The 17,326-nt window shown below is 35.7% G+C and overlaps 1 pseudogene; it reads left to right on the top strand.

The window, feature by feature from the left end:
• The first annotated feature begins 3,419 nt into the window (after nucleotides 1–3,419).
• Nucleotides 3,420–3,869, top strand: LOC126499655 (39S ribosomal protein L20, mitochondrial-like; annotated as a pseudogene).
• Nucleotides 3,870–17,326: the final 13,457 nt, after the last annotated feature.

Genomic DNA, 17,326 nt, shown 5'->3' with positions numbered 1-17,326 from the left:
TTCCTATTTAGTTTGTTTGTTATAGAAATTGAGCCCACGATTTTATGCAGGTGAGGTAATCAGTCTATCACTAACTTATGCACAAAGTTCATTTTTCTAGTTTTTAATACAGCTTGCAAAGCATTTGATACAGTGATTTGTTGATTTCTCCTTGATTTTCATAATTTTTTTCTTATACTGTAACTGTGTTCCTACAAAAAGGTTCATGAATGTCATTGCACCTTGACATACTATTATTTTTATCAATAGGGAATGTTTCTTTTCTTCAGAGCATTTGCTTTAAATACCATTTTTTTCCAGAAAATAGCGTTCCTTCAATTGCATTCTTTTGATTAAAATATGCTATTATATATTTTTCTGTGCTTTGCATTCAATTTGATAGATGTATTTAAACTTTAAGTATGGTTTTTACATAGCAGTGTTTTGATTTCTGAATTTTTAAGACATGCGTAGACTATCTGCATTTTATGAATGGTATTTAACTCAATATTTTTGATTAATGAATGCCTTCATGCTATTCATGTAACTTTACTTGTGTTCTATTTTTAATATTTTCTAATTCTATTTCCTGAAAGAGTTTTTGTTTGATTGCTGTATCTAGTTTTCTGGCTTTGTTATGTTTTCATATCATTCCTACTGCTTGTAAGCTACATATATTTTATTCTTTTCTGCTATTCACAGCTCTTAAGATTTAACACATGCAACTAATTCTATGCACTATTTCAGAAAGTTCAAGTATATTAAAACTTTTGTTTCTTCAGATTAATTTAAAAATTTATGTATAAATCTCACATTCCAGAATGTAGAACATACTTTGTCATAGTGGATTAACTACTTTTCTGTGGCATTCTATCAGTTCTGTCCTTACAGGCCATGCTAATGTTACTGAGGGTATGATTTTAAGGATAACCTCAGTTTCTTCAAAACTTACTCCTTGTCATCTCTTTGAGGCTGGTAACTTTCCTTAGTCTTAAGTTTTTTTCCATCAAAAGTTAATAAGTTACTTCTGACTTATTTTAATCATTGTGAAATAGTACATCTTTCTTACTCCCTTTGCTTTCATTCTAACTAACTAACTAACAAAATTTATAAATAACAATAGTCAGTTGTAATTAATACTCTAAACTCACATGTATTTGCTATACCTGGGATGGAAACAAAAGCATATTCCAAGAACAGTTCTGTGCTTTTGAAGAAACTGAGGTCACAGGCTCTTTTCTTGATTTCTTGGCATTTTCTAACAAGCATTTAGAATTCTCCTAATATGACTCTATTCTTGGACCGTGTTCTGACAGTACATGACAACTTTTATAATCTAGCAGCCCTCACACATTAATCATAGATGTTTACGATTCCTGAATGAATAATCTCAGCTTCATCTTTTATTATCTTTCTGTTTTGTTTCTTAGTTATTACTAATTCTTTTTTTCCCCTCTTACAATACCTTGGAGGTTTGTTTGTTTTGTCAACAGCTATGGATTAGATATTATGAAATGTGAAAAATAGGTCTTTCACCTGAATTTTTTATTAATTCTTTATAAATCTAGGATCTAGTAGGGCTGTCTAAACTGTTCACTTCATGATATGACTTGTCATTTACAAGTATGTTGGCTTCCATTTATATGGTTGTTGGGATGCCTGGGGTAGCCACACTTTCTCTTATCGCTCTCCTCCACTTTCAGTTCATCTCTTCCTTACAAGTCCCTTATGATCATGTGTAAATGTGAACCACTGAGTTTAACTAAGGACATCTGTGTGAATCTGAGTTTGAAAGTATTTATGGAACCTAATGGGATCACCAGTGGATGAAAAAGAGAACACTATGCCATTTCCTCCCTCCAAATATGTTCACTGTTAATAGGTTTATTGGTATGTAGCATGATCAAATCAGTACTTTCCTATCTATAGCTGATTGTTAGGCTGCCCAATCTCATGTAGGCCCAGTGCCAGCAAACAAGGCTGCCTTAAGTTTACATTCCACATGGCTACAGGTTGCTTAAAAGATGTCATTTCAGAGATCTGTCACCTCTATTTGAATCTTACATTTTCCTCCCCCTCTCCTGTCACGATTCTTTGAACCTTACATATGTGGTATAAATGTCATATTTAAGGCCACTTATTGTAAGCATCTTTGCAGACTGGATCTCTGTGTTCACTTTCATTTTTCTTCCTTCTTGATTTAGAATTCATCCAAAAGTTCTTTCTCAGAGAAAGTATACACTCTGAAGGTCTTTGAACTGTAATCTTCCATTATCATACTGAGTTCCTGTTGATATGATGCTAACTTGTAGAAAAAGAAAACATTCTATAATCTGAGGCTCAAAAATCTTTCTTTAATGGGAATGTGCTTCCAGATATAAATTCTGTTTCGTTGTTTTATTTTTCTTTTGAGCTTTTCTCACAACATTCAAAGATTCAGGCAGACCAGAAGGAGCTGATAAATTCAAAGTATAAAAAAATTAGCTTTATGTGGGTGAAATTGAGATTTTGGAAAAATTCCCTGGAAAATATGTTGTAGCAGACAAAGTTGTGTGCCTGTTCACCAGTGGTTATTCTTCCTTCGTCCCTGAGATCTTGAGAACCATATTTCCTGAATTTTCAACTGGAAGACCTGGTGAAATTCCAGCAATGAAACCTACAACTGTGGATTCCTCTTCAGATCATAGTTCCCAGATATTTTCACTACATCTTATTCATTTTGAAGTTTCAAAAATTGGTCAGAATCTGTACGTACAGTGGCTTCTGCTTCCTGGAAGAACACTTTTGCTCAATTTTTCACTTTGCTGATAAGCCCATATTCCAGTATGAATGTTTTTCCAGTTCACTTGGAGACATGGATAGGGGAGGTTTGATTGATTTTTCACTTTTCCGCCTTTTTAGGTGGCTATATCAATAGGAGTTAAAACTCCTAGATCCTTATTTAATCCTGTTAAAATCAGTACTTCCTTGAGAGTTCTTAATAGTGCAAGGATTTGCTTGTTTCAGTTTGATTTGTGCTTTCTTGTTGTTTGTTTATTTGTTATTTGCATTGATAATGTATTAACCAATGTTGATCAGAGAAACAGAAGCAATGGGGGGTTATATGAGTAAACAATAGATGCTCAACAGATAGATATGGAGAGATAGATGATGAATAGATAGATAATAGATAGAAAGACAGATCGATTGGTAGATAGACAGACAGACAGATAGATGATGGATAGATAGATAGATAGATAGATAGATAGATAGATAGATGATAGATAATAGATAGATGATAGATAGATAGATAGATAGATAGATAGATAGATAGATGTATAAATGGATAGATAGCGAGAGAAATATGCAAGGACGATATACAGAAATACTACAAAGAATTGAATTATTCAATTACAAAAGATGAAACCCCATGGCAGCCGCTCGGATCGCGGGAGCCCAGAATGGTGTTCCTTACAACATGGCTCTGGCTGCGGAACCGCCTCACAGACTGGTTCTGGCGGGTCCAGGAGGTGCTGAAGCATGCTCAGCGTTTTAGGGGTAGGAAGAACCGCTGCTACCGGCTGGCGGTCAGGGTGGTGACCAGAGCCTTCGTGAAGAGCACACAGGCCCTCAGACTAAAGAAGAAGAACCTGAGGACCCTCTGGACTAATTGAATTTCAGCTGTTTCCCAGGAACATGGCTTACAGTACCCAGCATTCATGGCCAGCTTAACTAAGTGCCAGGTGGAGCTCAACCGGAAGGTACTTGTGGACCTGGCCATCTATGAACCAAAGACTTTTACATCTTTGGCAGCTTTGGCTAAGAGGAGGCAGCAGGAAGGATTTGCTGCAGCTCTGGGGGATGGAAAGGAGCCAGAGGGCACCTTTTCCAGAGTAATACAGTACCACTGAAGACTGCAGTGCTGTGGAAATTGTTATAAGATAGGAGCAAAAGAATTGTCTAGCCACCAGTAAGTCTGATTTGTATTTATTTATATTTTAGCCACAGGCCTGAAGAAAAGTCTTTTACTCAGTGATATATTTCCAAAACTATCATGTAAAGATTGTACAAATAAAGCCTTTGCAGTGTTCAAAAAAAAAAAAAAAAAAAAAGATGAAACCCAAGACTTTCAAGCTGTAGAAGCAAGAGATGTGATAACATAAGTTCATTTTAAGTACAAAGATCTGAGAAGAAAGAAAGCCACATAAATCCTGGTGTGAAACTGAGTTTAAAGTCAGGACAGATTTTTTTTTTTGGTTATACAACCTTAAACCACATAGTTGTCCTATGTTTCAACTTTTCTTCTATTCTTTTCATTCTTTTCAATGTACTGGACAGAGTCCACAAAAATGGAGGACACACTCTATTTTCTAGTCTGTGCATACTCAACTGCTAATCCCTTCCTCAACATCCTCACTGTAGTGATATTTCATTTGCTTTAATAAATAAAGCTTGCCTGAAGGTTCAAAAAGCAAAACAACTTCCCTGGTCAGCCTTACAATCAGGCAGTGGTTACATATCTTGTAACCCCCATAAACACACTAGTTTGCCATAGAAACTGGGCAATATCATTAATTTTTTTTTCACTGTGTAGTAGTCCATTGTGTAAATGTATCACCTTTTCCTTATTTGTTCTTTGGTTGAGGTGCATTTAGGTTGTTTCCAGGTTTGTAGGCAAATGGATGGATCTACAAAGATCATACTGAGTGAGGTAATCCAGACCCAGAAAGACAAATATAATATGTACTCACTAATAAGTGGCTTTTAGACATAAAGCAAAGAAAAACCAGCCAACAACTCACAACCCCAGAGAACCTACACAACAGAAAGGACCCTAAGAGAGACATACATGGATCTAATCCACATGGGAAGTAAAAAAAAAAAAAAAAAAGACAAGATCTTCTGAGAAAATTGGGAGCATTGGGAGCATGGGAGAGGGAAGAAGGGTAGGGGAGAGGAAGGGGGGAGTGGAGAAAAATATATAGCTCAATAAAAACAATTTTAAAAAACTCATAGAAGTAAACATGGAAAGAAAATAAGGAAACTGGGTAATAGTGGTACATGCCTTTAATCCCAGCACTAGAGAGGAATATAAAACTGAAGGAGACAGCTCTCAGTCAGTCTCATTGTGAGGATCTCCATTTAGGACCGAACTAGAGGTAAGAGCCAGTGGCTGGCTGTTTTGCTTTACTGACCATCAGACTAAACCCCAATATCTGTTTCTGGGTTTATATTAATTGTTCTATAACTCACAGACTAATACAGATTCAAGCTATAACAAATTTCTGTTTATAACATGTTTGAAAAATGTCATCTCTATAATTAACCGTTATAGCCAGGTTAAGTCAAATTTTTATTATTTGATGCTTAAAACCCATTTTATAAACCTTGTTTCTCATTTCTAAGAGATGTGGCATTTTTTAATGATTTGATATTTTAACCCCACCACAGTTTTGTGGATTTAATGTTCATTAATTTCATCTTATATATGTGATTACAATAAAATATCCACATTCATTTTATAGTCAATACTTAATGGAAGAGTGTAATAAGAATGAAAAAGTATCTTGTAAGAATTATCACAGAAGAAATAAGATGGAGCATGAACCATAATTTTCTGACAATATTGAGAGAAAGCTTTAACACAAGCCTAAGGGGAAAACCAAAAATTAAGTTATTATTCTTATTCCCTGTTTCCTTATCCTTGGGAGGCATACGGGGATGTATTCACAAGAACACTTGCTCATATGAATATGTGATACCCCTGTGTAATCAGTCATTTCAAAAGCCAAATTTCTCACTAGTTGAAATTCTTCATGTCAAATATGTCTTTTCTAACATCACAGTTAGGTATACACATTAGCATTTCAAAAACTAACGTTCTGATTAATCGGAATTCTTCAAGTCCAATATATTTTTCCTAGCATCATAGTCAGGTGTAAGCCTTACATTACAGGAAATGTGAGCATTCACGTGCCATTGTAACCACAGTTCACTGTGAGCGCCTCATCCATAGTTCACAGCTTAGCTTGGATTATACTCTTTTCAAGTCACACTTTAGTGAGGAGATTTAAAGCTATGTACCAACATGTAGAAAAAATGTCTGGATGTGGACGGAGGTAATTTTTAACTCTATGCGATTTTATGCAGAGCTAAACTCTGTTCTACCAATTTCTCATGTATAAAATTCAAAGATCTCACATATTAAAATAAGAGCATTTCTGTTGGCTTGCTATTATAAGAATCTGGGCAGATAACAAGCATTTATTTTCTTGTTTTCATATGTTAGGTTGTAGCAAACGATGGCCAGATCCTCCCTTCCAATAGATAGAACAAGAACACGGCTAGAGGTGTGACTTCAGCAATTTTGAAAGTAGTTCACCTCGAAATGACTTATTAACTCATTAACACTTGAAGGTGGAATGGATTTAGATTAACAAGCTCCAGTGAGCACAGAGTGAGCGAAGGCACAAATACATCTGTCCTGACACTAAACTTCCCTTCTTGTGGCAAAGCCGACACACATTTGTTTGAGCATATTTAGGGCATGCACACCAATGGAAAACCTAGGAGGCATCCAGAATCTCACCGAGATTACTGGCCTTCACATTTGTATAAACAGACTTGTCTTTTAACATGTAGATAAAATATATGCAACTTAAAATTTAATGACACCATTTAAAAGTGCAGATGTGAAAGTGTTTCTTTATTAGTGGGCTTCTTCACAAATCTCCATGTTCATACTTGCAGTGGAAAACAAGCAAGAGTTTTCCATTTTAAGGTGACTGATGTAATTCCCGTCTAATTTAGTCTTCGGTGCTTCAGTTCCTCAGTATTTCCACTCCTGTCTTCTCTTCTTATTTCTTCCCCCTCTCTGTCTCTCTGTGTGTTATGAGGTCGTAGTGGGAGGCTTTTGGTTTGCACCCAGGTTGGCTGTCGGTGGGAGGTCTCAGCAGGGTCTGCCTAGAGCTCTTCCTGCTGGGCATGCTTGGGAGCTTCTTTTGTCATAAACATCCACACAGACATTTCTCCTGTGCAGTTATCTGAGGTCCTGTTGCTGAGGCGCCACCTAAGCATGTATTCAATCTCCATTCAGACCCTAGGCTGCTTGATGACAGTGCCACAGTGATTTCCCTAACAAACAGGACAGGAAACCACTCTCTGCTCCCTCTCTTCTTCCTCAGTGAGGCACATGCACTTACATACACTTAGACCTTCCTGTCTATGAAAACTGCAACATTGCATTTAACTAACCACAAAGAAAGTCAATAACTCTAAATACATACATATATACATACATACATACAGACAGACAGATAGATAGATGATAGACAGACAGACACACACTCCTTCAATGCCTAGTTCTTACGAAACAAGAGTGCTTCTATTGAGTATTATCGTTTTGTAGGTGAACTTTAAAACTCCATCACATAATTTACTTGTGTGCACTTTTTTGGAGCTCACCATTTGACCTGCACAAACAGTCGGTGTGTTCTTCCCAAGGGAGGCCCTCCTCCCCTGCTCCAAGCTTGCTTTAGTTGCCTATAGTTCTTTGTTTCGGATTGAGGCCTTGTGGGATTTTCTTCATCCATGTCCTGTTTGGAATGTCCATTGGTGTCATCTGTGTTATAGCTCATGTTTGTGCAATCATGTCAGGAAGACTCTGTGATATTATATGGACTGAACAGGTTTTATTTAGGAATACATATACGTATACAAGCAAATATACATGTGATAATAGTTAATAAAACCAGAGTGCATGAATTTGAAGGAGAGTGAGAAGGGATATATGGGAAGATTTGGATGGGGAAAAGAGAAGTCAGAAGTTTTGAAATTGTATTATGATCTCAAAACTTAAGCTGAATGAAGAATTAAAAATTTTCATTTTTCAAGTGAAGCTGCCATTAACTCCCTGGAATAGTAAATATGTTCCTTTGGTTGTGGTCTTGTATTAGTGATGAAGGGTCAAATAGTTACCGAGAATGAAAAATAGACATTAATTATATTCTAAAATGTTCTGTTGCATAAAAATACAATTTCATATTTATAGTGAATTATTTTGTCGTGTATACACTATGCCCCATAATTCATAACAATTATGCCATAAAGATGATAAGAATTTATCAATATTTGATTATTTAGAATTATTTTATGTCCTTAATATAAATACAATATGAATATAAAAAATCTTTAAGCAAATGTTGTGTATTTTTGGATTTAAAATTCAACTTATATAGAATAAGTTCCTGGAATAAAGAATATTTTACATATTCCCGTTCAAGTATGAGGTGGGGGTTGAAATTGGATCTTTGGTTGTGCTGCACTTAAAATTACTCAGTAAAAATGTTTTTAATTATATTCAGTGTTGAACTGTGTAAAATAAGATTTTGGGAAAACAGCACTGAAAGCTGATGTAATTCTGGAGAATGAAGAGTTGAAAATATCCTGAACATCAGGAATGTTTGAAACATCTATAAATGCCCTTTGCTAAGACTATGCAATTTCTTGGTGGCCACAGAGTCCTCATGAACTTCTAGGCAAGGCCATTGTATAAGATAATATTTGCAAATGTTTTGGGCAAAGAATCAGGTAATGAGATATTTACTCTTCCAGGGAGTTAATGGCAGGTTCACGTGAAATAAAAATGTTTAATTCTTCATTCAGTTTAATTTTTGAGATCATATAAAATTGCAACATTTTTGCATTTCTTTTTCCCCATTCAAATCCTCCCATATTTCCCTTCCAAGTCTTCTTCAAATACGTGCATTCTCGTTTTACTGTTATTGCATATACAACCTCTTTTGCAATTACTTGGCTATATATGATGAAGAAGAGTAACCATATATGATGCATAAGCAAATGAGGTGTCTGTGTGCAATATAATGTTCTTGAATTACAGATAGGGGACTCCAGAACTGACCTTTTTGGCTTACAGAAACATTAAAAGTAACTTTGTATGCAACTTGGCTTTCACAGTTCAAAGAATCTAGATGTAAGGACTAGGAATGGGTGGTTGTATGTACCCCTTAAAAACACAGAAATCAAAAACACCTGATCTGACTGTGTCTACTATTTCAAAAAACTATATGCTTGACTTTACTCCACAGTTGTTACTGGTATGAATTAGTATGTTTATGTGAGAGACGAGAGACCTTTCACCACTGAAAGAGTAAACAATCCATCACCAGGAAAATCGAATTAACTAAGCTAATTATTAACACTTGACGAAAATCTGATTGTCCTATAAAATAGGACATAGTACAATCTATTGATTTGTTTGACATTAACTTGTTTGAGACCTTTTTCTAAAGATGACTTCATCTTTTTGTTTTAAGTAAAATTCTACAGAATTTCATTGCCTTTAAAACTTTCTTCACAAATTAAGCAGGAACAGGGTTAGGAACAATTTTGGCATCACTCAAGTTTGACCGGCCAAAGTTTGGGCTCAGTTACACTTAGGATAACACCCACTCACTAATGACAAAGAATGTGTGGCCTGCTACATTTTCCTGTAGTTAGTGAAGGTTAGGAGATTTTCTGATTAGATTGAATGAGATCCATTACCAACTTGAAGGAAATTCCTTCTTATTCTTTATCTGTTCAGTGGGCCGTGTGTGGTTCCAGTTCTTTTTCTAACTAAACAGTCCTTCATTTCTTCCCATACAACTCAACTGCCATATAGCTCAGGCCTTCCCTCCAACCACTGGAAGATGGGAACAACGGGGCTTCCCAAGCACCCAGGAAAGTATCTCTTCAACTGAACCCCCTGCTTCATAGCCATGGGTGAAAGCTGTAGTTGCGCAAACATGCAATGCCATGAAGTCAAAAAACTCAATTATAATACTGCTTCCGTATTGGCCTGTAATGACCTAATTTGGTGCTGGTCTAAAAGGTCTCCATGGAAAGATGAAAGGAGATAGAAGTGTCTTCATTGCTCTGAGAAGATTGTGCAACCTGGAGATATCTCCTGAGAACATTAAGCAACCAACCACTCATGTCTAAGACTCTATGGTCAAAGTGGTATCACATATTTTGTCTGTCTCGCTATTTTTAATGCTTTCTTAGCATATCATTGTCTGATAAAACATCCAGCTTGTGTTTGTGGATGAACCTAACCTTGCATTATTTTCTCATATTTTTCAAGTATGTGATGTTATTTTGGATAATAGTCCCCCTTCTAAAATATGTTGCATATTTGTATTTACATTACAATAATATTGCTATAAATAAGTGCATTTCTTTCATTTTGATATATTAATAATTTTATATCTGTCAAAGAAAATGAAATGATGAGATGAATTAATTAAAATCAGCATTCCAAATAGAAAGTCAAGGAGTTAGAAGAAATTTTATCTTCCAAACCGCTGCCTGTTTACTGAGAAAAATGTTGAAAATTGATGCCTATGGCTCTAACTGAGTAATAAAAGACCATTCTCCTAAAATTAATAGTTTTTAAGAACTGGTAGCCTTGTGCAAAATTTCACCATTGCCCATTGTGTAAACCATGACCATGGTTTTCTTAAAACTATTCTTCATATAACACATCTTTTAATCACTTGGTCTTGACTCAAAAGATGGCTCAACAGTTAAGAGTACTTGCTGCTCTTACAGAAACTAGGCTTGATTAGGGTAGCTCACAAATCTAAATTCAGTTCCTTCTTCTCTCTTCTGCGTTTATTTGCCTACACGAGCTGCATATATAAGTACACTTAACACTCACACGTACATATAAAATAAAAATATTCTTTTAAAAACCCACTCACCCTCACTTTGCAACATTTATGTGTTTGCATATTATAGAATTTTTGACTCAGTGAATTATAATGTCTGTGAAGATAAGTTACTGCATGACTTGTTTATTGCCAATTTTAAAAACTTAAAACCATTCATATTTAATATAGTTGGTACCAATTTATGTTTAATATATTAAATCTGACTTAAAATATGGCTTCATTCCCAAAGTATCAATGTTTTCGTGATATCAATAATATTTTAAGCATTTAGAACACGTTTGAAACCTCATAGGATTATTACTAAGTCAATCTTGCTATAGACAACAAAAAGCAGGTTAGCTAAAAAAGCCCTCTGTGCCCATTATACTGACAAAGAATCTACATTTTAAAAAGTTTATATGCTTTTTCCCAACTAAACTTTGTTTATAAAAAGCATGAGTCTTGTCATTCAAAAAAAAATATGGCTGATGCCCCAACTCTTTCGAACATGTCATTTTTTATTCCAGTTACAGCCTCGGTATGCTTATTGGACAAATCCTACATGAGTTATATTTGAGGCACAAGCCACAAAACCTATGACTTTTTGCCTTTACACACAATGTCTAGTAGCCTAGGCTGACCTCTAGCTCCTTATTTAACTGAGGATGCGCTTGAGCTTCTGATCTTTTTGTCTTAGATCTTCTTCCTCCCAAATGCAAGAGGGTACCAACACAGTGACTTATGCTACAAAGTATAGTAAGTGTTCTTTCATGTTGAAGCACACGGATAATCTCCTATCTGACTTCTTAAGCATTCTATCTATGGGCTATAGAACTAAGGGAGAAATTAAGTAAGACGAGCAGAGTAGTGAAAGCTGAAGCATTCGATAATATTTTAAAAGTAACAGATTACTGGATGATAATTTTCTACCTGTGAACCTCTGGTTGATTCCCTTGAAAGCCTATTAGCAGATAACCTTAGCCTTTTCAACATCCTAGAATCAGAATTTTACATTCCTCTTCAACTTATCACTTCCTATCTTACACTGAAAAAAAAAAAAAAAAGCTTTCCTATTTTGTAACACTCAAAAGCTAATCTCCTGACCTGCTATGCTTGCCAATCAAATTAGTCAGAGCTAATTAGCATGAAAGCGAATTTGATCATCTAAGGAGATTTTTTGTTTCCTGCATTTATTAGAAAACAGTCTTTGATGGCTCAGTTACTTCACTTAGCAGAGAAATAGGAAGCTCCCCCTCCCGCTAGTGCTCTTTCCAAGCCGAGGGTGGTTTCAGTTGTTTGTCAAATACATACACCTTACATGTAAAACCAGCCACAAGACGGAAGGCTAAAATAGTGGAATTTCTCTCTCAGCTCAGTTGTGTTATGTGCAATGCAAAGGTGTGTGGCTCCCACTGGAGACGACGATGCACACACATTGTATGACACATGGGCTTAAAAATAGAGACGTGTGGGTAGCAGCTATCTGCTGTGACAAAGATCCGATCTCCTAATTATCTGCAACTCATTTTGGGTCCCGTGATTGCTACCCCAATCTTGTTACAATTCACTGGAGGGTGATTTGGCAGGCTGTCAGCAGGCAAACAGGGAGATGAGTTGGAAAACATTAATAAAATTCGAAAACAACAGCCTTCCATGCTTCTGGCTCATCCTTCAAATATAGCACAAAAATGTTAAGGTGAAGAACAGGGACAACAGACTTGAGAAAATAAGAAGGAAGGATGTAAATATTTAATGACAATAAAGCTACATTATGGACTTTTTGCTAAATACATTGCAGTGCTTTCCTTGAAGTTGTTTTCAAGGTTCTTTTCTTTAGGAAATCAATGAATGTACTCTTTATCCCATAATAGTGAAAAGCTACACTCATAAATATGGCAAAATCTTCCAGTTAACATTGACAGCAACATACATAGAAAGTAACAGCATCTTCATGGCTAAAAAAATATTTGGGTAAAACAGAACCTATATATCAAGTAAAAGTCATTTGTCCGTAGCTAGAACACAATGCTTTTCCTAACGTTGTCATATGTGTGCATAGATAAAAGTGTGTGTTTCTCTGCTTATTTCTGTGTAAGGTACTGAACACATGGCCTCTATGTATCAGTACATATATGCTGTCAGAGGACCTTTCCACCTTGTTTTCACGGGGTATTTTCACTGTGATGTGAGCTTCTGACATTGTCCTGTCTCAGACTCCAGTTTCCAAATAGTGATGTCCTAGAATTGCAAACACTTGCACTATTGAATCTATCTTTTGCACAAGTTCTGGGGATCCAACACAGGTTGTCGGGATTGTAAGGCAAACATGTTACCCACTAAACCATCCCCTTATCTCCTAAAGATAGATATTTCCTTCTCTTACTGTGTACTTTCTGAATTTTTTCACAGCACTTATGTGCAAAGTACATGAACACTATGTTCAGTATATTTAGAGTATATGCTAACTGAATGAGCGTCCCACTTTGTAAGTAGGTTTGAAAAAGGTTGAGGTGGAATTTTTGCCAACATATATGTCAATCACTGCATAGCTAGGGCATGGTCTCAAGTATTGCGTTTGAGTTTCAAGTTGTATTTCTTCTGTTGACCAGCTCTGAGTGCTGGAGAAAGGTCTGAGTATTTAGGGAACTCGGGTTTGCTACTGGAATCCTAAGTACCCCTTTTAGAATGGTATTCAGTAGAAATAGATAGTGAATGTGAGATCGCACAGAACAACTAAACCACATACATCATAGCTGGTTAAATAAAGCTCAAGGAAACATTCAAAAGGGGAAAAACGGAAACAGAGTTAAGGTACACTACACCGTCTGCAACCTTAGGAAATTAATGATGTGGTATTAAAATATTCATGATGGTGAAATGAAAATCCCTTTGGCCTCCACAATTTAAAATGAAAAATGCAACTTTTAACTCATGTATGAAGAAATAAAATTGATGTAAATATAAACGTATAAGGAATAATGTATAAACCTTGTAAAGAACAAACCTGACTTTTATTATAAAATTGAACCTTTTGGTTTAACACAAGGCTTCACTGGTCAGCCCAGGTTTGTCTGCAATCCCACTTCCTTAGCAACGGGGACCCTCCTGACCATCTCCCTAGCAGTTTCCTTGTGAATCATCCCTTTCTGTTTCCTCCTCTTTCCTAGTAATTAACTAGAATTTCATTCTTCCTACTCTTGAGATTTTACACATATGTGCATTTATAGAAGATGAGTTATTTTTATCTTCATTCATTTTGGGGCAACTTTTCTCAACTTTTCTGTCAAATATATATATATATATCTATATATATGTATGTATATGTATATATACATATATATATATAGAGAGAGAGAGAGAAATTGCTCATATCCTCAAAAGATATGATCAATGGTTTCAGTAGAAGCCTGAAATTGTGGCCAGCACAGAACCATACATATTTGTTGATTTTTCAGTATATCTATGATACATTAACAATTTATTAAAAACCCACAAGAGGTTAGCAATGACGTAGAAAAACAATTGCAAAATAATGTGGTCAAATTAGGTAGATGTGATTCCTTCTCTTTTCTTCTATCTCTGTTATTCTTGCTCTCCTCCTAGGATATGTTTTATAAACATCATGGGTACACTGGACAAAGAGGCCGAGGGAACAGCAAGAGATTTTGAGAAGCATCCTCAGAATTATTCAGAATGACAACTTAAAAGGTATGGGTCATTTCTAGATATTTCCATTAACATTTTGAAACAGCCTTGATCACATATAACTAGAACCATGGGGAGCAAAGCCAAAGATACGAAGGGAGTTCATACGAGTAGATTTACTTCACTGTTGTAAGCAACCGAGCAGCACATCATATAAACATGGCACACTATCTTTCGTTTCTAATAATGATCATGTAAGCTTCTTTAAACTGTGTTATACAAGGTTTTAAAAAGGACCTTCATGCATATCTCCTTGTGTCCCTGTAAAAGAATATTATTAGACTATGGGCCCAAAAGCTCAATTACTAGAGAGTCATCAAACTTTGAAACTAATAGGTATCTTAGAGTTCATCAGATACTGTATACTCATTATCCTGAAATGTGATTGAGCTAATTAGTGCCAAAGCTGAAAGTAGACTCCAAACCTCTTAACTTTGGTTCTGTGCATTTGACATCATGTCACTGCTGTGTCTGTGACTTCCTGTTTGCTACACAGGACCTTGAAAACTTATTGTCAGTACAACTCAAAAAAGCACTCCCTTGGAATTTAACCAAAAATGGAGTTAGTGATTAACACTTGCAGGAGTTAGAGACTTGTAATTGAAGCTGTGTTGGTAACTCCTTCTGACCGTGGTGTTAACTTCCATTGCCCCTGCTTCTCCCTGTAACTTTCCTTGAAGTAACAACAGCCTGATAGTATGTCTAACTTTGACTATCACACATGTACAATTCAATCTGTCCAGTGCTGAATTCTTCACTTATTATTCTTCTATTTTTGTTTTTCCCATAGTATATCTCTTTCCATATTCCTAATAAATAGCATCTCACACTCAGAGTTTTATATTAAAATTTCAGACTGTATTTATAAAACTTGCCTTACTTCCTCAACTACTCAGCATTAAATAATTGTTCAACTTGTCTGCAATCTACTCTCGTCAGTCTAGCTTGTGTCTCATACATGGCCTGTGGCTAACTTTTCTAATCATTTTTCTCATACACCAGTCACTACCTAGTAGCTACAACACATTTTGATTGTAAATTAAATTACGTTACCCTCACTTATAATACAGTGATATCTCCTTACTATATTTAGGATACAAGACAAGTTCTCTTCCATACATAAGCCAAGTCCGTTCTTATCTCAGAGCCTTTGCACATACTCTTTACTTTTTGTATCTTCTGTGACTCCCATGTTGCTTTGTTCCCATTCTGAAGATTTCAGGCTGATTCAATGGCCCTTTGGATCTGTGACATAAGCTTTTATTACCATATTTGCTTCCCTTATTTTCCATATCCTTCCTTCTCTATCACTGTATCAGTTTCTTAGAATTTCTGGAAAAGGTATCACAATCTGTGATATTTAAGCCACAAAATATATTGTCGAGCATTATAGATTACCAGTCTGAGGTCCAGGGGTCAGCAGGGTTAATGCCTTCAGAGGGTAGTAAGGTTTGTGCTACTTTACAAGAACTATTAGACACTCCTTAGTTTCACCCTGATCTCTGCCTTCATCTTAGATGGTACTTGCCTTTGTATGTTCAAATGTCCCCTTTGCACAAGAGCAGCCACCATTTTAAGTTAAAGTTCCCCAGTCTGACCTTTCTGAACATTCATCAAAAGACTATTTTTGAATAACATTATGCCCCAAGATGCTAGGAGATAGAATTTGAACATGTGATTTTTTTAGAGGACAAATATAACCAACACCTAGAACTTAAAAAATTATAGTTACATGCATATTTGTATATAAGTTTTTATTTACATACGTGTGCTAGCTTATTTGATGATCATTTTACCAAATGGACAGCAAGCTTTTCTACTAGGGCAGGTTTTCTTTCTTTTTCTTATATTCTTTATAACCAATGTTCCCAACAGACTTTGAACCTGATGGTTACTTTTAAAAATTATGTTTGTTGATTTGTGTAATTACATGATTTATAAAATCTGTCACTATTCTGGATTTTGTGATTTTCCTTGGGCCACGCCCAGTTTTATCATCATAATTTCATGCAATGCCATCCTAGGGCAACGTTTTCAAAATGTAAACCATACGTCAAAATAAACCAAACATAAATCCTGTTTTGATTCATAACTTCCTAAATAATTCAAACCCAAATACGTAGCTTTCCGAGATGGGATGGAAGCATTGCCATAGTTCACTTCGTAAATTTTCAACTGACTTTCAATTTACTTTTTCTTTCAGGTATGAGTTCTAGGAATAAGAATAAAAATGAAACTGTCCTATATTTTATGGTGGACAACAGAAAACTCAACAGAATACACCTTCACAATCATACCCCACCCTTGTAGGTGTTGTCACTGAAGAGGCTTCATTTCTTACTTTTATAGCCACCTAACTTCCCCGCAAAAAAAAAAAAAAAAAAAAAAAAAAAAAAAAAATAAATCTAAGCTTAGTAATGCTTCTATTACCCTCAGCTTTCTCTTATCCATTCTCGTCCTTTCTGTCAAAAAAGCAGCACTCACCCATTTTAAAAAGTCCCGTTAAGTCTTTCAATTCTATTATTAGGTCTGGTCTCTCAACTCAACCTCCTTGATATTCCCCTGCAGTGTCTTTAAATCAATCTTGTCACCTCTGCTAGATGAAACTTCCAACAAGGCCATTTTCATTATGCCTCCTCCCCACCGTTGACTGTATTGGCACCATATCATGTTTTGGATCAAGTTTGATATTCTAAGACTCCATTAGCTCATGCTTCTTAAATTTCCACTTTGTCTCCAACTGAAGCCATTTTCTTTGTTCTCCCAGTAGACTTGCCAATGTCCACTCTGTTCCTTTATTTATATTGCTTTTCCAGATGAAAAAAACTTCCTAGACCAGTCAGCTTGAAACTACTCAAACACTTCCAGTTTGTAGTAGATTCTCCCAGAGCAACTCTTGAATGTACATAACCTTGTCTGAAATTCTAAGGTAACTTTATTTAAGAGGAACA

Source organism: Alexandromys fortis, unplaced genomic scaffold (assembly GCF_014885135.2).
Source record: "Alexandromys fortis isolate MF-2015 unplaced genomic scaffold, M_Fortis_MF-2015_v1.1 scaffold_37, whole genome shotgun sequence".
NCBI lineage: Eukaryota > Metazoa > Chordata > Mammalia > Rodentia > Cricetidae > Alexandromys > Alexandromys fortis.
The sequence above is the reverse complement of the archived record's forward strand: the minus strand, read 5'-3'. Positions and strand labels throughout refer to the sequence as shown.